The 18,517-nt window shown below is 43.2% G+C and overlaps 1 long non-coding RNA gene and 1 pseudogene across 2 annotated transcripts in view; one reads left to right on the top strand and one right to left on the bottom strand.

Annotated features, from left to right (window-relative positions):
- Positions 1-6,892: 6,892 nt before the first annotated feature.
- LOC140453864 (cyclic AMP-responsive element-binding protein 1-like) lies at positions 6,893-12,905 on the bottom strand (annotated as a pseudogene).
- A 3,833-nt stretch (positions 12,906-16,738) lies between these two features.
- Positions 16,739-18,517, top strand: part of LOC140453863 (uncharacterized) — a 38,678-nt gene continuing 36,899 nt past the window's right edge. For both annotated transcript variants that reach the window (XR_011952521.1, XR_011952520.1), the window contains exon 1: positions 16,739-16,865. This is a non-coding gene — a long non-coding RNA (uncharacterized lncRNA). The remainder of the gene's footprint in view (positions 16,866-18,517) is intronic.

Here is an 18,517-nt window from a genome sequence, read left to right as displayed (position 1 = left end):
GCTTTGGCATTAATCACTGGTATCTGTGGAAGGAGAAACACAGTTGATGATTCAGGGAGAGCAAAATGGATTACAGGGAATGAAAATGGTACAGAATTTGATAATCAGAAATGGAAGGAACATACACTTGCTTCTTGGAAAAAAGAATTCTTGACTGTCAAATATATTCAAGAAAAAAGTAATCTGATAATAGAGCAGTCCATGGTCAGGGGCTGGGCAGCAGTGAAAAACTCATTTGCAAAGGGTCTATAAAAGTAATAATACAGGAGTAAACAGATCAAAACTACACCCATGGTTCGAGACGGAGGAAGTTAGATATTGACAAAGTGGTCATGAGGGAGCCCAGAGGTGAATCAGAGCAGTATCGGCTGCTATGATCCCAGTGACTCTATACGAGAGAAAGGCTGCACATGCGCCTGGCTGCCCCTTGCCCCCTACAAAGATGGCGGCTCCGAACGTGTCCAGTGAATCGTTGTCCCGAATAAAGATGGCGGCGCTCACTCAGGCCTGCAGCCGCGCTGAGGCAATTCCCCATTTACTGCAAACACGGGACTGGGACGTTCAAATTTATGTTTTCCGTCGTGCACAATTTGTTTGTGAAACCTCTCCGCTCATAGCAACGCAGTTTTTATCCCATTTCCCTGTTTATTTCTTTCCTTACCGTATCCTTTCTCTCCATAACTTCCCGAACATTCATTACAGCGACACTGCGCTGCGCGCGAGGGTGATCACATGGTTTAGTTTAGCTCCGCCCTTCATTCACTTTGATTGGTTGGAGGACAAACCTCCCCTAGGTCCTCCAGATCCGCCCACCGACCTTTCATTGGTCCAGTACTGACATCAATCACCGGCGGGTCATTTGTTGGCTAGAGCATGCGCAGTGCGTCCTGCTTAACTGATATGTTGAGTAATGTGATGGGAGAGTTTACTGAGGGTCAGAATTCCCTTTGTGTGAGCTCTGCAGTAGATTTCCTTTATTCATGGAGGGAATTGCCTTCCTACTCATGACTGTTTAGCTGTAATTGATGAATCAATGCAATCTGAATCAGTACATAAACACCTCATTTTCACTGCTTTTCACAACATCTTCTTTAGCACATTGTATCACACTCTTCTTTGAAAACAAAAAAAACATGAAACGGAGCCTCAAGGAGCAGGCGTAGGGCATTCATTCCCTTCAGCTTGTTCCCCCATTCTATCAGATCATGGCTTGGCCAACCCAGACCTCAACACTTCTTTTATACTTGATCCGCATAGCCCTCAACTGCTCAATATTTCAAAAGTATATCTGCCCTCTTTTAAAATAATTTGAGATAGAATCACAGATTCCCTACTATGTGGAAACAGGCCCTTCAGCCCAACAAGCCAGAACAACCCTCCAAAGAGTAACCCAACCATTCCCCTCCCACATTTAACTTTCACAAGTTTTTGGGCGAGAAAATTCTAGCCATTATCTGAGAAAAAAAATCTTTACTTTTCCTAAAATGAATGTTCCCTTATGTAATGTCTCCTGGTTTGAGACTTCACTGGTGCTAAAAGATCTAGTCAACATCTACCCTGTCAAGCTCCTAAGAATCTTGTTTCCATCAGATCACTTCTGCTTATCTATTCTTGATAGGCCAACCCTTTCGTCCTCAAAGCAGCTAAGTGAATCTTTTTTGAATGGTCTCCGATGTTAGTTTATTCTTTATTAAATATGGGAGCTAACATTGTATACAGTACTCCAAGTGAGGATTCAGCAACAGCCAATGTGGTTAACCAATCCTCAGTCCATACTAATACATTACGCTGATACCATGAGCTCCTAAATTGTGCAATTAACTTTTATGTAGCACCTTATCATTTACATTTTTAAAATCCAAATACAGAGCATCATTGGATTGCCCTTTATCAGTCCTGCTTGTTCTCTCCTCAATGAACTGTCATAAATTTGTCAAATATAGTTTCTCTTTCACAAAACCCAGTCTACCATGTTTAATGATAAGCTTTTCTAAATATCCTGCAATTTCTTTCTTTAATATTTGACTCTGTAGATTATTTCAGTAAATGTGCTAAGTACGATTCCCCTCTCTTAAATCCATGCAGACTCTGTCCAATCCTGTCTCTGTTCAGTAAGAAATTTGACTGTTCTCCAATATAGTTAGTAAATGTATCTGTATTTATTTTTAAAAACTGATTACTTACAAATGCTGGACCCATGCAATATCAATGAATTAGTGACTCTGAATTGGGGTTATAATTTTTTTTGTTAGTTCCTTTTCATACTGTGTTATGCAGACAGCACCAAGTGATCACTCTTAATTGTGAGGAACTTTGAAAATAATATATTTTAAAAATGACATCCCAAAATGCTGCCTCATTAGTGTGCAAGGAGGATTTGCATTCAATAGTTTGCAGATGAAATTGAACAGATTTTTGCTGCATTTTGGCCAGACTGCAGGTTACACCAAAGTGGCAACTCTGTTGTCAAATTCTTACTTGACACTGCCCGAGGCGATACTGATGGGACTTCACTTTGCCATTCTTGTTCACCAGCTTTATTTCCAGGTTTAATCGTGTAATCATTCTAGAGCTTGTAATTTTAGACAACTTCTCTTTTAGGAACATATGTAAGTATCATACTGAAATGTTGCAGTGAATGGTACCAAATCTGAAATTAGTCTCTAATCTGACCCTTCTACAAATGTATTGGCATAAGTCTATGCCAGTTATTTTTCTGAAGCCTATGATTCCTGATGAAGGGCTTATGACCGAAACATCAACTCTCCTGCTTCTCGGATGCTGCCTGACTTGCTGTGCTTTTCCAGCATGACACTTTCCGACTCTAATGTCCAGCTTCTTTGGTCATCACTTTCTCCTTTGATCAACAAAAATTATTCTTGGTTTAATCTTCTCAAAAGTGCAATAGGAACCAATTCATGAAATTCAGATATCGCACATTTACCTTAACTATGTGAAGTCTAAATTATTCTTGTAATTGAAACCGTGCTGACAAACTTGTGCAGTATCAGTGCCTCACCTTTACAGTGTTCCCAGATATCACGCAGCTGCAGTATTTTGTTTTGCACTCAGCTATATGATGTTCTCACTTGTTTCTTTGTGAAAGATTACAAAATTAACTTGGATGAATGAACTTATGATTTCTTTAACCAATGTTGGGAGAAAAAAATGTCAGTATTTCAAGTGCTGATAAAGTAAAATAAACTGATAATCAGTAGAAAGGGTTTAAGATGGATATGGAACAAATGCTGACAAATGGGACGAGATTAATTTTGGATATCTGGTCAGCATGGCCAAGTTGGACTGAAGGGTCAGATTTTGTGTTGTACAACTGCGACTTCATTCTCTCAATTATTCAAGAAGTTAAATACGTCGAGGAGGAAAAGGAGAATTTATGCAGAGAATGCACTTGAAATGATGATTGAGGTATATCAAACTCACATTATTTCATGACCTTTTCCTCTGGGTTCTTCAATGAACAAACTTGTTTTGTTATCTGAATAAATATGTATCATGTGATTTGTTCGCACAAAATATTAGGATCTGGTGAACTATTAAGAAGTGTTCACGTTTAAAATTTAGGTAGCGTGATTGTTAAGCAAGAAAAGGTTGGCGTTTTACTCCCACTGAATCATTGCTCTATAAAAGGTAACAAGCTTTTTATCTGTTCTGGGCACTGAATATATGGAAGTCAATTCTGAAGGAAAAAATCCTCGTCGGTAATGTTCCCACATTTGTGGAGTAATTGCTTCTGGTCACTCTTCAGGTTATAGAGGCTCAGAAAGAAATGAGTTGGCCAAAGTTAGGAACATCATTTGGATGGACTATGCTCATTGGGGAAACTTGCAGGATCTGTAGAAGGAACACGTGTTTCAGAGTGTATGCAATAAACCTGAACATTGTTATTTTTTTCACAGAGTTTGTGACCCGACTGGAGCAGCAATGAAGCTCGTATTGTTTTTTAAATTTCCGAGCTTGCCAAATTATTGTTGGTAAATGCAGGTGACTTTATCAAAGCACATTTCACACTCCCCAGCCAGGAATTTGGTCCCAATTCTGTCAGTCCATCCATTCCAATGGATAACAGGTATTTTAAATGTGAGCACTCCATTTAACTATTTGAATTGAATACTTCAGTGGTTACATCCTCTTGGATTCTTAATTTCAAATTACTCAATGTGATTTTTTGTCCCCCCTGAATTTGCCAAGCACTGGGCAGTTCTGGAATATTGTAAAACATTTACAATAGATGCATTTACACTATTGAAGGCAACCTGGCAGATTTGAATACCATTCAGGTAGTCAACAACAATACATAAGTAACTTTATGAATTGCTTACTGTACACCAACAACACAAGCCAAGTATTAGTGAGACCACAGATTGTCTCCCAAGGATTCCCAAATCTAAACAGTGCATTCCAGATATGCTCACTAACACCATCTGGGAGCAGTCTCCCAAAGTGCTCCCAGAACTTAGAAAGCACATACACTACCCTCCAAAGATAAATCTGCTGTCACAGGCTTCACTCTTATTGAATACAATGGCATTCATTATCCAGTTCTTTAACGTGACAAATGAGCTTACAAACAATTTATAAAATACTTTAAATCCTGAAGAAATGTGATGTCAGCCCTTTGTAGAAGTGAATGGAAAGTGTGATGTTTGCTTGAACGTTGGCTCTATGTATCAGACTGATCTGAACCTTTAGCAAGATGTGGGATGTTTCCCACACACTTTGTTTAAAAAAGCAAAGATTATGCTCTGAGATTTAAATGTTCGATCAGGTTTAATAAAAACCCTTCCAAAAATTGAGTTTGACTTCAGCTCCTTTAAAGAGACATGCTCTTGGCCTTCAATTTTGTGACATGTGATCATTCTTTGGTAAAGGTGGCTGTGTGTAACACTGCAGGATGTTGTGCTGAAGTGCCTCATTGGGTGGAGGAGCTTTATTACTGGTGTAACTTGGCTAATTTTGAGATGGAATATTATTGTGAGTTAAATCTTGTTTTTAAACCGAGACGTGCTTGTGTAACTCAAGTGTAGAAACTATGCTCATGTTTGCAATGAACCTTTCACTTTTGGAGATTAGTATTTTTCCAATCTGTTTTGTAAATAAAGTTCACTATAGAAAGCACAGTGCTGGAGAACATCAGGTCCAGCAGCATCTCTGAGGGGAATAAAACATTGTAAGCTCCAAGTCTCATGACCTTTTGTCCGTTCAGATGAAGAGTCAGTGAACTTCAAATGTAACATTTTTTTTCACTTCACAGATACCCTCAGAACTGCTGAGTTTCTCCAGCACTTTGTTTCTGTGGTTGAGATCTCCAGCACGTACAGTTTATTTTTTTGTTATAGATCCTGTGATTTGACTTGGGGAGCGAGGGGCTGCAACTGTGACCAACGAGGATAAAACTCCCTAACCACGGAAAACAAACTGGTTTTTTATACTTTGCAAAACACGACTGTAAATAAGAAATGCAACTTTACTAAGTGTAAGAAGGCATACCACCTGCCTTGTCTCAAACTTGCTACTCATCTTTGAGGACTAACCTGTCAGAATTGTGTTTGCTCCCTTCCTTTGAGATCACAGTCCACAAATGTCCCAGTTCCAATTCCTGGGCCGGGCCCGGTTACCACATTGCAGTGGGTTGGGGAGCTTTGTGTCAGCCTGAAGTTTTTGTTAAGAGCAACATTGCAGGTTGAAGTTGACGGTTTTGCCTAATATTGTGTAATCAAACTTGGAGGAAATCCTTCCGAATGTATTGATTAACTGGGCTGAGCTTGTTTACATGCAGCCCTGTTAGTAGTGCTGTAATATTCTTAATTAATAATCACACAACACCAGGTTATAGTCCATCAGGTTTATTTGGAAGCACACTAGCTTTCAGAGCACCACTCCTTCATCAGGTGATTGTGGAGGGCACAATTCTAAGGCACGGAATTTGTAGCAAACATTTACAGTGTGATGTAACTGAAATTATCCATTGAAAAATACCTTGATTGTCTGTTCAGTCTTTCATTTGTTCGAATACCATGATAGTTTCACTTCTTTCATGTGTAAATTACAAATCCTTTTTTTTTTAAAGTTGCATTCCTGACAGTGGCCCACCAAATCACACATTGTATTAGTCACTGCACAGACTCAACAAAGAAATGAAACTGGATGGACCACATTGTATTTTCTCGTGCACTGGAAAATACAACCACACAATCAGCCCTCTTGACCCTGCAACTTCTGTCTCACTGTGGTCCAACAGCAGCAGCAGAACTGTACTCCAGCCCAATCTGAAATCTCATGGCCTGGTATATCCCCCACTCAACCATTAACATCAAGTCAGGGGAATCAACCCTGGTTCAATGGAGAGTTCCGCAGGGCATGCCAGGAGCAATACCAGGCATACCTAAAAATGTGGTGCCAACCTGGTGAAGCTACAGTGCAAGCAACACCAAATAGAACTATGTGATCAAACAACCAATGGATCAGATCTGAGTTCTGCCACACCTAGTCAGGAATGGTGATGGACAATTAAACAACTCACTGCAGGAAGCATCACAATATCCCTACCCTTACTAATGGAGGAGCCTCACACATTCATGCAACAGATAAGACAACAGCATTTGCAGCAATCTTCAGCCAGCAGTGCCAAGTGGATGAGCCTTCTCTATTGGTCCCTGACTTCACAGATGTGAATTGAATTGGTTGAAAACTCATTTCAAATCAGATCAAGAAATTGACAAGTAGTGTAAAGGCTATGGGCCCTGCCGCATTGTGGCAATAATACTGATGGCTGTGCTCCAGAACTTGCTGTAAATGTGTTGCTGGAAAAGCACAGCAGGTCAGGCAGCATCCAAGGAGGAGGAGAAGAATCGATGTTTTGGGCATGAGCCCTTCTTCAGGAATGAGTTCCTGAATGCTGCCTGACCTGCTGCTCTTTTCCAGCAACACATTTTCAGCTCTGATCTCCAGCACCTGCAGTCCTCACTTTCTCCTCCAGAACTTGCTGCCCACCAAGACAAGTTGTGCTCCAGCACTGGCATCTGGGAAACATTTCCAAATGTCAGTAGTGTTGTTCAACACAAAAACGCAGGACACATTCAACCCAGCCAATTTCCCTCCATCAGTCCACACTCCCTCAGCAGTGAAGTGTTGGAAGTTGTCATCGATAGTGCTGTCAAGCACATGCTCACAATAACCTGCTCAGTGACACCCAGTTTGGGTTCTGCCAGGGCCAATCAGCTTCTGAGCTTGTAACAGACTTGATTCACAAACTGACAAACAGCTGAATACCACAGCTGAGGGCAACAGCACAGTCCCACTCCAAGACCACTATTTCGACTTCATTGATATCACCTGACCTCACCACAGTCTCAGCTCATTTACTGAAACTCTCTTTCATTATCTAAACCCACTCCTGACCAGCATCCCACAATCACCCTCCCTATAATCTTCAGAATATTGAGAACTCTACCGCCCAAGTATTCACTTGTACTTGCTGATCCATCAAAATGCTCCCATTTATAAGCAACAGCAATTTACTTTCACACCCTTGACTTAATTCCTGGCTGTAATCATTCCTATCTTCCTGCACCACACACCCTTTCACATCTCAACAACTCATTTTAGTTCAGACTCTCAATGATGTGTTTATTTTTGGGTTCAGCTGTGTGACTGTTTCTATAGATTCCAAGGCAAAATGGTCTGGAATTCCTACCATCTAAGATCTGCTTTCTTCCTTGAAGTCATTCCTGAAAAATTGCTTATTTGGTAATGGTTTTGGTCACCGGATATAATATTCTCCATCTGTGGTCTTATGTCAAAAGTTCTCAATATTTTTGTGAAATTAAAAATGTGTTGATTTGTACAGATATCTTCTACTCTTCACTATCTCTGAGTGAATAATCTGTAATATCTCCTACCCAACCACGTCGTAGGAGCACCTTCACCATACAAACTGCAGCAGTACAAATAAGTCAAACATCACCTTCTCAACAGGCAAGAGAGCTTTGGCCTTGATCACTGGTATCTGTGGAAGGAGAAATACACATGATGTTTCAGGGAGTGCAATATGAATTATAGGGAATGAAAATGGTGCAGAATTTGACTGTCAGAAATGGAAGGAAAATCCACTCACTATTGGAAAAAAAGAATTCTTGACTGTCAAAGATATTGTGGAAAAAATAACCTGATAATGAGGCATATGGTCAGGAGCCGGGCAGCAGTGGACAATTCATTTACAAAGAGGTCTGTGAACGTAATAGTAAAATACTACACAGAACAAAAATACACACGAGAGACTGAGGAAGCTAACAAACAAGTGGACATCAAAGAGCCCAGAGATGAATCAGAGCAATGTTCACTTTTATGATCCCACAGTCAGAGATGTCTAGCACAGAAACAGACTCTTCAGTCCAACCCATCTGTGCCAACCAAGTATTCTAACCTAACGTATTCGCATTTGCCAGCACTTGGCCAACATCCCTCTGAACACTTCCTATTCAAATGCCTTTGAAATGTTACAATTTTAGTTGCCCTTTAGGCTCCTTTTAAATTCCCCCCCACCCCCCACCCTAAACCTCTATCCTCTAGTTCTATGCTCCACCAACCCTTGTCTAGTTACGGTATCCCTGTCCCTCACGATTTTTGTAAGCTTCTAAAACATCACACCTCAGCCTATAACACTGCAGCGAAAATGGCCCCAGCCTATCATGCCTCTCCCTGCAACTCAAATCCTCCAACGCTGGCAACATCCTTGAAAATCAATTCTCAAACCTTTCAAGTTTCAGTGCCTCCTTCTGAAAGGAGGGAGACCAGAACCGCACACAATATTCCAAAAGTGACCAAACCAATGTCCTGTCCAGCTCCTTTACTCAATGCTCTGACCAATAATGGGAAGCATACGAAATGCCTTTTTCGCTATCCTATCGACCTGCGACGCTACTTTCAAGGAACTATGAACCTGCATTCCAAGGTCTCTTTGTTCAGCAAGACTCTCCATGACCTTACAATTCAATGTGTGAGTCCTGCTCTGATTTGCTTTTCTAAAATGCAGCACCTCACATTTATCTAAATTAAACCCTATCTGGCACTCCTAGCCCATTGTTCCATCCGATCAATATCCCATTGTACTCTGAAATACCCGTTATCACTGTCCACAATACCTCCAATTTTGGTGTCACCTGCAAACTTACTAACTATACCGCCTCTGTTCACATCCAAATCATTTAAACGAATGACAAAACAAATCCAGAAAAAGATCCATTTCTCTGTGTGTGAATATGCTCTGTGTAAATCCTTTCCTTTGTCTCTCTACCAGAGAAGGCTGCACATGCGTCCCCCTGAACTTTGCCCCCTACAAAGCTGGCGGCTGCACAAGTCCAGTTAATCGTTGCCCCGAATAAAGATGGTGGCGCTTACTCGAGTCAATCGCGAGATGAGGCATTGTCCCGTTTACTGCAAAAACGGGACTAAGTTTCAAATTTGTATTTTCCGATGTGCACCAAATGTCTGTGAACCCTCTCGTCCCATACCAACACCATTTCCCTCCCGCTTGCTGCTGTTTATTTCTATCTTTACCAACGGCTCTCCGTCCACACATCCCGAACCGATTGCGAGGATGATCACGTGGTATAGTCTACTCCCGCCCCTCATTCATCCTGATTGATCGGAGGACCAACTGCCTCGCCAGGTCCTCCAGCGCTGTCTCTGCCTTTCCATTGGTCCGCCTCTGACATCAATCACCCGGGGCCCATTGTTGGCTGGAGCATACGGATTGCGTCGTGGCTTTTGTTGCTGGTCATGAGTTACAAGAGTTAAAAATGACACAACAGCATCTCAAAACCACCTGATGAAGAAGCTTCCAAATAATCCTGTTGACCAATAATCTGGTGTTCTGTGAATTTTACTTTTGTCCATCCCAATCCAACACCAACACCTCCAAGTCACGAATGAGGGAGGGATGTATAACAGAAGAACTAGGAACAGGAGAAGGCCTTCCTGCCCTTCGAGCCTGCTCTGCCATTCAATAAGATCATGGCTGATCATTTCGTGGACACTGAACCATTTACCCATGTTCTCACCGTGTCCATTAATTAATTACGTTTTTAAAAATCTAACCTAGCTTTAAAAACATTTACTGAACTAGCATCAACTACTTCCCTGGGCAATGAATTCCATCGAGGTCAAGAAGTTCCTGCTCAATTCAGTCTTAAATTTGCTGCCTCTAATCTTGCGATGATGCTCTCTTGTCCTTGCTTCACCTGCCAGTGGAAACATCTCTCTATTTCTATTTTATCCATTCCATTCATTATTTTATATCTTTCCATTCTTCTGAATTCCAATGAATATAATCCCAATCTACTCAGTCTCTCTTAAGCCAGACCCCTCAACTCTGGGATCAACCTAATTAACCTCCTCTGCACCCTCTCTCGTGCCAGTACATCCTTTCTCAAGTAAGACGACAAAAACTACATGCAGTACTCCAGGGGTGGTCTCACCAGCACTCAAATACAGCTGGAACATAACCTCTGCCTTTAAACACATTCCTTTCAGCAACGAAGGACAAAATTCCATTTGCTTTCTGAACTGATTGTTGTACCTGGTGACCAACCTTCATGCAGAAGGATGCTCAGGTCACTCTGCAGAGCAAATGATGCAACTTTTTAACATTCAAGTGATTTTATTTTTAAATGTTACTACAACCAAAGAGTATAAACTTTATACTTACAAACATTCTATTTAATTTGACAGACCATTACCCACTCACTCAAATGTATCTTTGTTGCTCTGCAAAGTTTCACAGTCCTCCACTCACTTTGTCCTGCTAATCATCTTGGTGTCACATGCAAACTTTGACACCCTACATGTAGTTCCAACTCCAAATCATCTGTATCAGTTGTAAATAATTGCAGTCCCAACACTGATCCCTGAGGCACACGACTTGTCAATGATTGTCAGCAAGAATAATACTCATTTGTCCCCAACAGTTTGCTTCCTATTAGTTTACCAATCTTCTATCCATGCTAATACTCTACCGCTAACGCCATGCACCCTTATATTGTGCAACAGCCTCTTGCACAGCACCTTGTTGATGGTCTTTTGGAAATCCAGGTACACCACATCCACTGGGTCGCCATTGTCCACCTTGTTTGAAATGTCTTCATAGAATTCCAAAAGATTGGTCAAGCATGACCTGCCCTTCATGAACCCATACTGCATCTGTACAATGGACAATTTCTATCGAGATTCCCTGTTATTTCTTCCTTGATAATAGACCCAAACATCTTTCCCACTACAGAGAATAAACTAACTGGTATATAATTCCCCACTTTTTGTCCACCTTCTTTTAAAAACAGTGGTGTCACTTTTGCTGTTTTCCAATATGCTGGGACTGCCACAGAGTCCAGTGAATTTTAGAAAATTACTGCCAGTGCATTTGCTGTTTTTCCTGGCATCTCTTTTAGTACCCTGGGAGGAATTCCATCAGGGTCAGAAGACTTTTCTATGGTTAGCTCAATTACCTCCAAACAGTCTAAAACTAGCTGTTCCGTAATAATGATAGTTTCCAAATCCTCACCTACCTTTGTCTCTTTGCTAGTTACTGGAAAGATATTAGTATCCTCCACTGTGATATCCCATAACTAAATGCTTCTTCTCATTTTCCAAAGGACCAACATTTACTTTAGCCATTCTTTTCTCATTATATATATTTATATACACTTTTGCTCTCTGTCTTTATAGTCTGTGTTAGTTTATTTTTCTCATGTTCTATATTACTTTTCTTTATAGCTCTTTTGTGGCTTTCAGTTGACCTTTAACGTTTTCCCAGTTCTAGTTTCACGCTGTTTTTGGCCACTTTGTACACCTTCTCTTTCAATTTGATTTTCCAGAATAGCAACCCGATTCTCCAAGCATTTCACATACTCTTTCTTCTTGCGACGGCACTCTCGAGCCGCTTCCCTGTTTTTCATGAGGCAGATTTCACATTTCTGAGTGGTTTCTTCAGCATTCTGGGACTGGCTTTGCAGGACTGGTGAAGATGCCATAACCATTCCCTGGTCAGCAGTGGAGTTAGGAGTTGTACGGATCTTATAGGTTTGGACATCTTCAGCAGCACCTCGTACAAGCACTTGGCTGCCTGGCACAGAAGGGCTTATGCCCAAAACGTCGATTCTCCTGTTCCTTGGATGCTGCCTGATTCCTGAAGAAGGGCTTATGCCCGAAACGTCGATTCTCCTGTTCCTTGGATGCTACCTGACCTGCTGCGCTTTTCCAGCAACACATTTTCAACAAAGATTTGCTGTCCATCGGGGCTCTTTGCATACTGTACAATGGCTGCTCCAACCTTGGCTGTAGCTGCGTTGGTCATTGTTAGTGTCTGGAGTCCTTGCACTCCATCTGAACCATTGTTGGCCAGCTGAATTGCTCCCCCGCTGTGTGATAGCAATGAATTGTCTGCTGATAATCTGATAGATGGGTGTCTGCATCGTCATTGTAGTAACAGTTGAGACAGACTCTTCTTCTGATTTTTCCTCATCAATTTCTTGGCACACCAGGGGATCAGAAGAAAGTTCATTCAGGATTTTCCTGAATGAAGGCCGTCTCAATAGAATTTCTCTACGTTTCTGAGAGTCAGTCATGCTATCCACAGATTCCTTGGAGTCCTCACATTCAGATATAGTAGAGATCTGAACAGTCTGAACTGGAGGGGACTGTATGACTGAAGACTGAGCTGCTTGGATAACTCCTTGCACTTGAACAGTCTGCCCATTCGGCAAATGCACTGAAGTTACTGCTAGACTTGTCGTTGATTGGATCCCAGGCATGGTTACCTGCGTGGTCATGTTATATATTAATTATCCAGATGAAGGGACTGGGGGCATTCTAGCGAAGTTTGCCAATGATACGAAGTTAGGTGGACAGGCAGGTAGTACTGAGGAAGTGGAGAGGCTGCAGAATGATCTAGACAGTTTGGGAGAGTGGTCCAGGAAATGGTTGATGAAATTCAACGTGAACAAATGCGAGGTCTTGCACGTTGGAAAAAAGAATACAAGCATGGACTACCTTGTAAACAGTGAGAAAATTCATAAAGCCAAAGTACAAAGGGATCTGGGAGTGCTAGTCGAGGATTCTCTAAAGGTAAACATGCAGGTTGAGTCCATGATTAAGAAAGCGAATGCAATGTTGTCATTTATCTCAAGAGGGTTGGAATATAAAAGCAGCGATGTGCTACTGAGACTTTATAAAGCTCTGGTTAGGCCTCATTTGGCGTACTGTGTCCAGTTTTGGTCCCTATACCTCAGGAAGGACATACTGGCACTGGAGCGTGTCCAGCGGAGATTCACACGGATGATCACTGGAATGACAGGTCTAGCATATGAGGAACGGCTGAGGATCCTGGGATTGTATTCATTGGAGTTTAGAAGGTTAAGGGGAGATCTAATAGAAACTTACAAGATAATACATGTTTTGGAAGGGGTGGATGCTAGGAAATTGTTTCCGTTAGGTGAGGAGATTAGGACCGGTGGGCACAGCCTTAGAATTAGAGGGGGTAAATTCAGAACAGTAATGCGGAGACATTTCTTCAGCCAGAGAGTTGTGGGCCTGTGGAATTCATTGCCACGGAGTGCAGTGGAGGCTGGGACACTAAATGTCTTCAAGGCAGAGATTGATATATTCTTGATGTCACAAGGAATTAAGGGCTACAGGGAGAATGCGGGTGAGTGGAGTTGAAATGCCCATCAGCCATGATTAAATGGCGGAGTGGACTCGCTGGGCCAAATGGCCTTACTTCCACTCCTATGTCTTATGTTCTTAGGGTCTAATTTGATCACTTTCCTTCGATACCCATTGCCGAGTATACCTTTTCATACAGTCCTTCCTTTTCACTGGAATACATCTTTGCTGAGCACTTTGTAAAATGTCTTTGAAAATCTTCCACTGCTCATCAACTTCCCACCATAAAATTTTTGTTTACAGTCTACTTTATCCAGATTCTCTCTCATTCTATTGTAGTTCCCAGTGTTCAAGCACAGGACCCAGTTAATAGATTTTATCTTCACACTCTCCATATGTATTCTAATTCAACCATACAGTGATCGCTTCTTCCCAGGGGATCGCTAACTCTGAAGTCATTAATTATTCCTGCCTCATTGCACAGGGCCAGATCTTGGATAGCTTGCTCCCTTGTCAGTTCCATTTCATACTGTTCAAGAAAACTATCATGAATACACTTAGTGAACTCCTCAAGGCTACCTTGACTGAGCTGGTTTGACCAATCTACATGTAGATTAAAACCATCGACGATAATAGCTGTACCATTTGTACAGGCATTAGTTATTTATTTGTTTGTTTATTGCCCATGCCAATGTGATGTAATTATTTGGTGGCCTATACATTGCACCTATCAGTGACTTTCTTGTTAGAATTTTGACTGCATCATTCCTGTTTCTCCTAATGTATGGCAATACCAACAACAACTTGCATTGTATGGAACTTTCACAATGGCAAATCTCCTAAGGTGCTTCATGGATGATCAAAACATTGATTAAAGAGAATGATTTTAAAATACATCTTAAAAGGAAGATAGAGAAGGTTAGGGAGGCTATTCCACAGACTTCTGCCCTTGACAGCTCCAGCTGTGGAATGATACAGGTGGGGTGGGTTGGAAAGGGAACGTGCAAAGGGGAAATGGAAAAGTGCAAGCAGTGCATAAAGTCTTAAGGATAGAGGAGGTTCCAGACCGAGTCTGTCATGGAGTTTGAAGCACTGCAACAGGTTCATGCATGTCACGACTATAGTGCTAAAAGAGATTTCTGCTGTCCGAAACAGCGTGACGGATCTTGTATTGTGGACTTATGAAATGACAGTGATCTCTACCAAACATGTACGAGGTAGAGTCAGGGCAATAATGAGATGCTGCAGCAGGAGGGGAACAGGTAACTCCATACAAAACCCTACTCTTTCTCACCCATTTTCAACTCCAAAACCGAGTGAGTTCTAGAAAAGCACCTTTATATCCCACCACAACACTTTACCCCACAATCGTGGTATATGTGCACAAGGAGGAGTAGAACAGACTGTACTGGGACCGTGAAACACTTGGTAAAGACTAAAATCATCTGACTATTGAGAGCACCACCACATTGTATGGGTTTTCTATTGTTTTTACTCGGTTCCTGACTTCCCTTATTTTCCCTCATGAACCTGTTCAAAGTTGTTTTTACACACACCTGCAGTACCTGTGAATTGAACGCCGGTCTCTCGGTCCAAGATTCGGGATATTTTCCCTGCATCACAAGGCATCGACTCCAACTTCCCTTGTCCGTTAATGTTTCTGTTGCTTAACTGCTGAGTCGCACCTGAATCACCTCTGCTTTTGGAAGGAAGGGGCGGAACTGAAGGACCGAGCAGCGGCCGGTCCTCCAACCAGAGTGAGTGAGGAGCGGGCCAATGCATTCTGTGGAGTGAACGCTTCAGGATTGGTCAGAAAGCAAACTGCTTTGCAGGATTGATCATTGCCACGGCATAGCGGAGCATTAAACACCTCTCATAAACCAATGTGAGATTTTAAAGAAATAGTTCAGATGTAAATCTGACAATGAACATATTTCCAATCGATTTATACAACTTGAGTAACAAACTTATTTTCAAACTCCCAGAACGATTGGTAATTTACATACCTGGCTGGTATGGTTAAATTGGACCAAACAATCTATTTACATATTAACCATCTCAATGACTGTAACTCGACAGAGCACTTGTTAATGTCGGATATTTCCCCCGTGATTCTGTGTAGATATGAATATTCTCTATAAACTCACTGACAACCTCCGACGCACGCGCAGTTTGGTTTCTATGAAGAGCATGCACAGTGTCACATTAACCAAGACACGGCGAGTCATGGAGCAGCTTTCTCTGGGTGCGGCTACGATCGGCTTCAGAGAGCGGTGTGTGGGAGACTTGCTGGGAGAAAGGAGCGGAGAGAATTCAAAAGACGCGGATATAGGTGAAAAAAATCCGAAAAAGACCCTCCAGACCCGGATAAGGAGATGATGGTCTCTGTCGGGAAAGCGGCCCAGGGTCACGGCCGCCATTTATTTGAGGGAAGAGGGAGCGCGGGCCTCAGAGCCGCCATCTTGAGAAGGTCAATGCGCAGGAGGGCGGGGCTATCGGGTCCAGGACAATCGGAGGAAAGACCCACCTGAGATCACTTCACTCAAGACATGAATGCACCCGGTGGATTTTTCTTAACATCAGCAATTGTTTAATATGCACAGGTTTTTAATTACATCTTTTTTGAAGCATTTAATTCTCATTTTCTCATTTGCAATGGTGGGATTTGTACCTGTGTCCAGTGAACATTTGCTGAGTTTCTGGATAAATTGTCTCACTTAATGCCACTCGACCATCACTTCGCCTGCTCACAGGTTGCCCATCCCAGTGCAACATGAATCAAAACCCTTTCTTCCTGCACAATTGTTTGATCTTGCACTCTGGTGATATCACTTAGTATCTCTCCATGTGGTATCCCTCACTGTGTGGGTCTAATTGCTGCCTCTGTCAATGTCCCTCGCTCTTGTAGCTCCTCCAGATCCTGAGCAAACAGAATTCTCCACTCCAGATAGACGATGGAGACTGGGATGTTCCAGATTTCTGTGGGACTCAGTGCCATTTGACATGAGTAGCCCTCACTGCAACAGTCTAATTTCCCATTCTGCTAATCTGTCTGTAGGTACTCAGGAAGGTCCTGACTAATAGACTTCCCAGCTGCTGGGTGTCTCATCCATCCCTCATTGAAGATGATTTGTCAGCCAGAGAGACACAGGGCAGGGAGATCTGGAGCCTTCAATAAATCCTGCAGTGAGGTAAGATCACTCACAGTGCACAGAGCAGAGAGCAATGAGAGGGCTCCAAACATCAGCTAACAGGACATGATATAGCTATAGTGCTGGAGGGGGAGCACAGTACAGACACACCCCAGATTCAGTCACTGCCTTTACTGCAAGTTTTCTTGTACTAAGATAACATCGGGAGTGTCACAGTTATCAATCCAAGCCTGTGCTGTCTTAGTGAGCATCAGTACAAAAGAGGGGAAAGCAGGCCTTCCACGAGTGGGTGGGAATGCTCTCTGGGAATGTTCCATTCTGTATTCCCTCTCCCACACTGTATCTATGGCTTGTCTTGTGGATCAGTGTCTTCAATCATTCTAATGCCAAAAACAGTTCCTATCTCTGTACTTTCCTCCCCTCTTACCAATCACTTCACACATTTGAAACCTGCTCCAGTCCAGACGACCATACATATCACTCTAACTTACTTCAGGCTCGACAACATGCCTTGTCACGATAGTCCACTCCCCCAATAACCCAAGACTTAGGGTCTGTTTCTGTGCTGCATGACTCTCTGGCCGAAGTCATCAATGCTGACCAGGTTTCCTGAACTGAATGAGTTGCATTTCCCTGCGTTTGGCCCATGGCCCTTCAAACCTTCTCCCCTCCATGTTCCTGCCCAAATGTCTTTTCCATGTTGTAATTGTTCTTGTTTCTCCCATGCGCCACTGGCAGTCCATTCCGTATATGAACCGTCCTCTGTGGAAAATGTTGCCCCTCAGCTCTCTAAGTAAATCTTTGCTCTCAGTCACTCCTCAGGCCTTACCCATTCTGCTGTGGGACACAACCCCTCCCCACATAGACTCCCCTCGGACATTACCCACCCTGCTGTGGGACACAACCCCTCCTCAGTACAGATTCCCCTCGAGCCTTACCCATCCTGCTGTGGGACCGAACCCCTCCCCGGCACAGACTCCTCTCGGGCCTTAACCGTCTGGCTGGGGGATACAACCCCTCCCCGGTACAGTCTACCCTTGAGCCTTACCTGTCCTGCTTTGGGTCGCATACCGTCCCTGGTACAGAGTACCCTCGGGCCTCACCCTTCCTGCTGTGAGGCACAACCCCTCCCCGGTACAGTCTCTTGACTGGCCTTAACCATCCTGCTGTGGGGTACAACCCCTCCCTGGTGCAATCTGCCCTCGGGCCTTACCCATCCTGCTTGGGATACAACCCCTCCACGGTACAACTCACCTCAGGCCTTACCAATCCTGCTGTGGGACACAGACCCTTACCCATCCTTCTGTGGGACACAACCCCTCCCCGATACAGACTTCCCTCGGGCCTTACCCATCCTGCTGAGGGACACAACCCCTCCCTGGTACAGACTCACCTCGGGCCTTACCCATCCTGCCATGGAACACAACCCCTCCCCAGTACAGACCCCCCTCGGGTCTTACCCATCCTGCTGAGGGACACAACCCCTCCCCGGTACAGACTCCCCTCGGGCCTTACCCATCCTGCCATGGAACACAACCCCTCCCCAGTACAGACCTCCCTTGGGTCTTACCCATCCTGCTGCGGGACACAGCCGCTCCCCGGTACAGACTCCCCTCAAGCCTTACCCACCCTGCTGTGAGACACAACCCCTCTACGGGTTGGACTCCCCTCAGGTCTTACCCATTCTGCTG

Source organism: Chiloscyllium punctatum, chromosome 28, assembly GCF_047496795.1.
Source record: "Chiloscyllium punctatum isolate Juve2018m chromosome 28, sChiPun1.3, whole genome shotgun sequence".
In the NCBI taxonomy this organism is placed as follows: Eukaryota; Metazoa; Chordata; class Chondrichthyes; order Orectolobiformes; family Hemiscylliidae; genus Chiloscyllium; species Chiloscyllium punctatum.
Note: the sequence above shows the minus strand (reverse complement) of the source record. Positions and strands in the feature narration are given on the sequence as shown.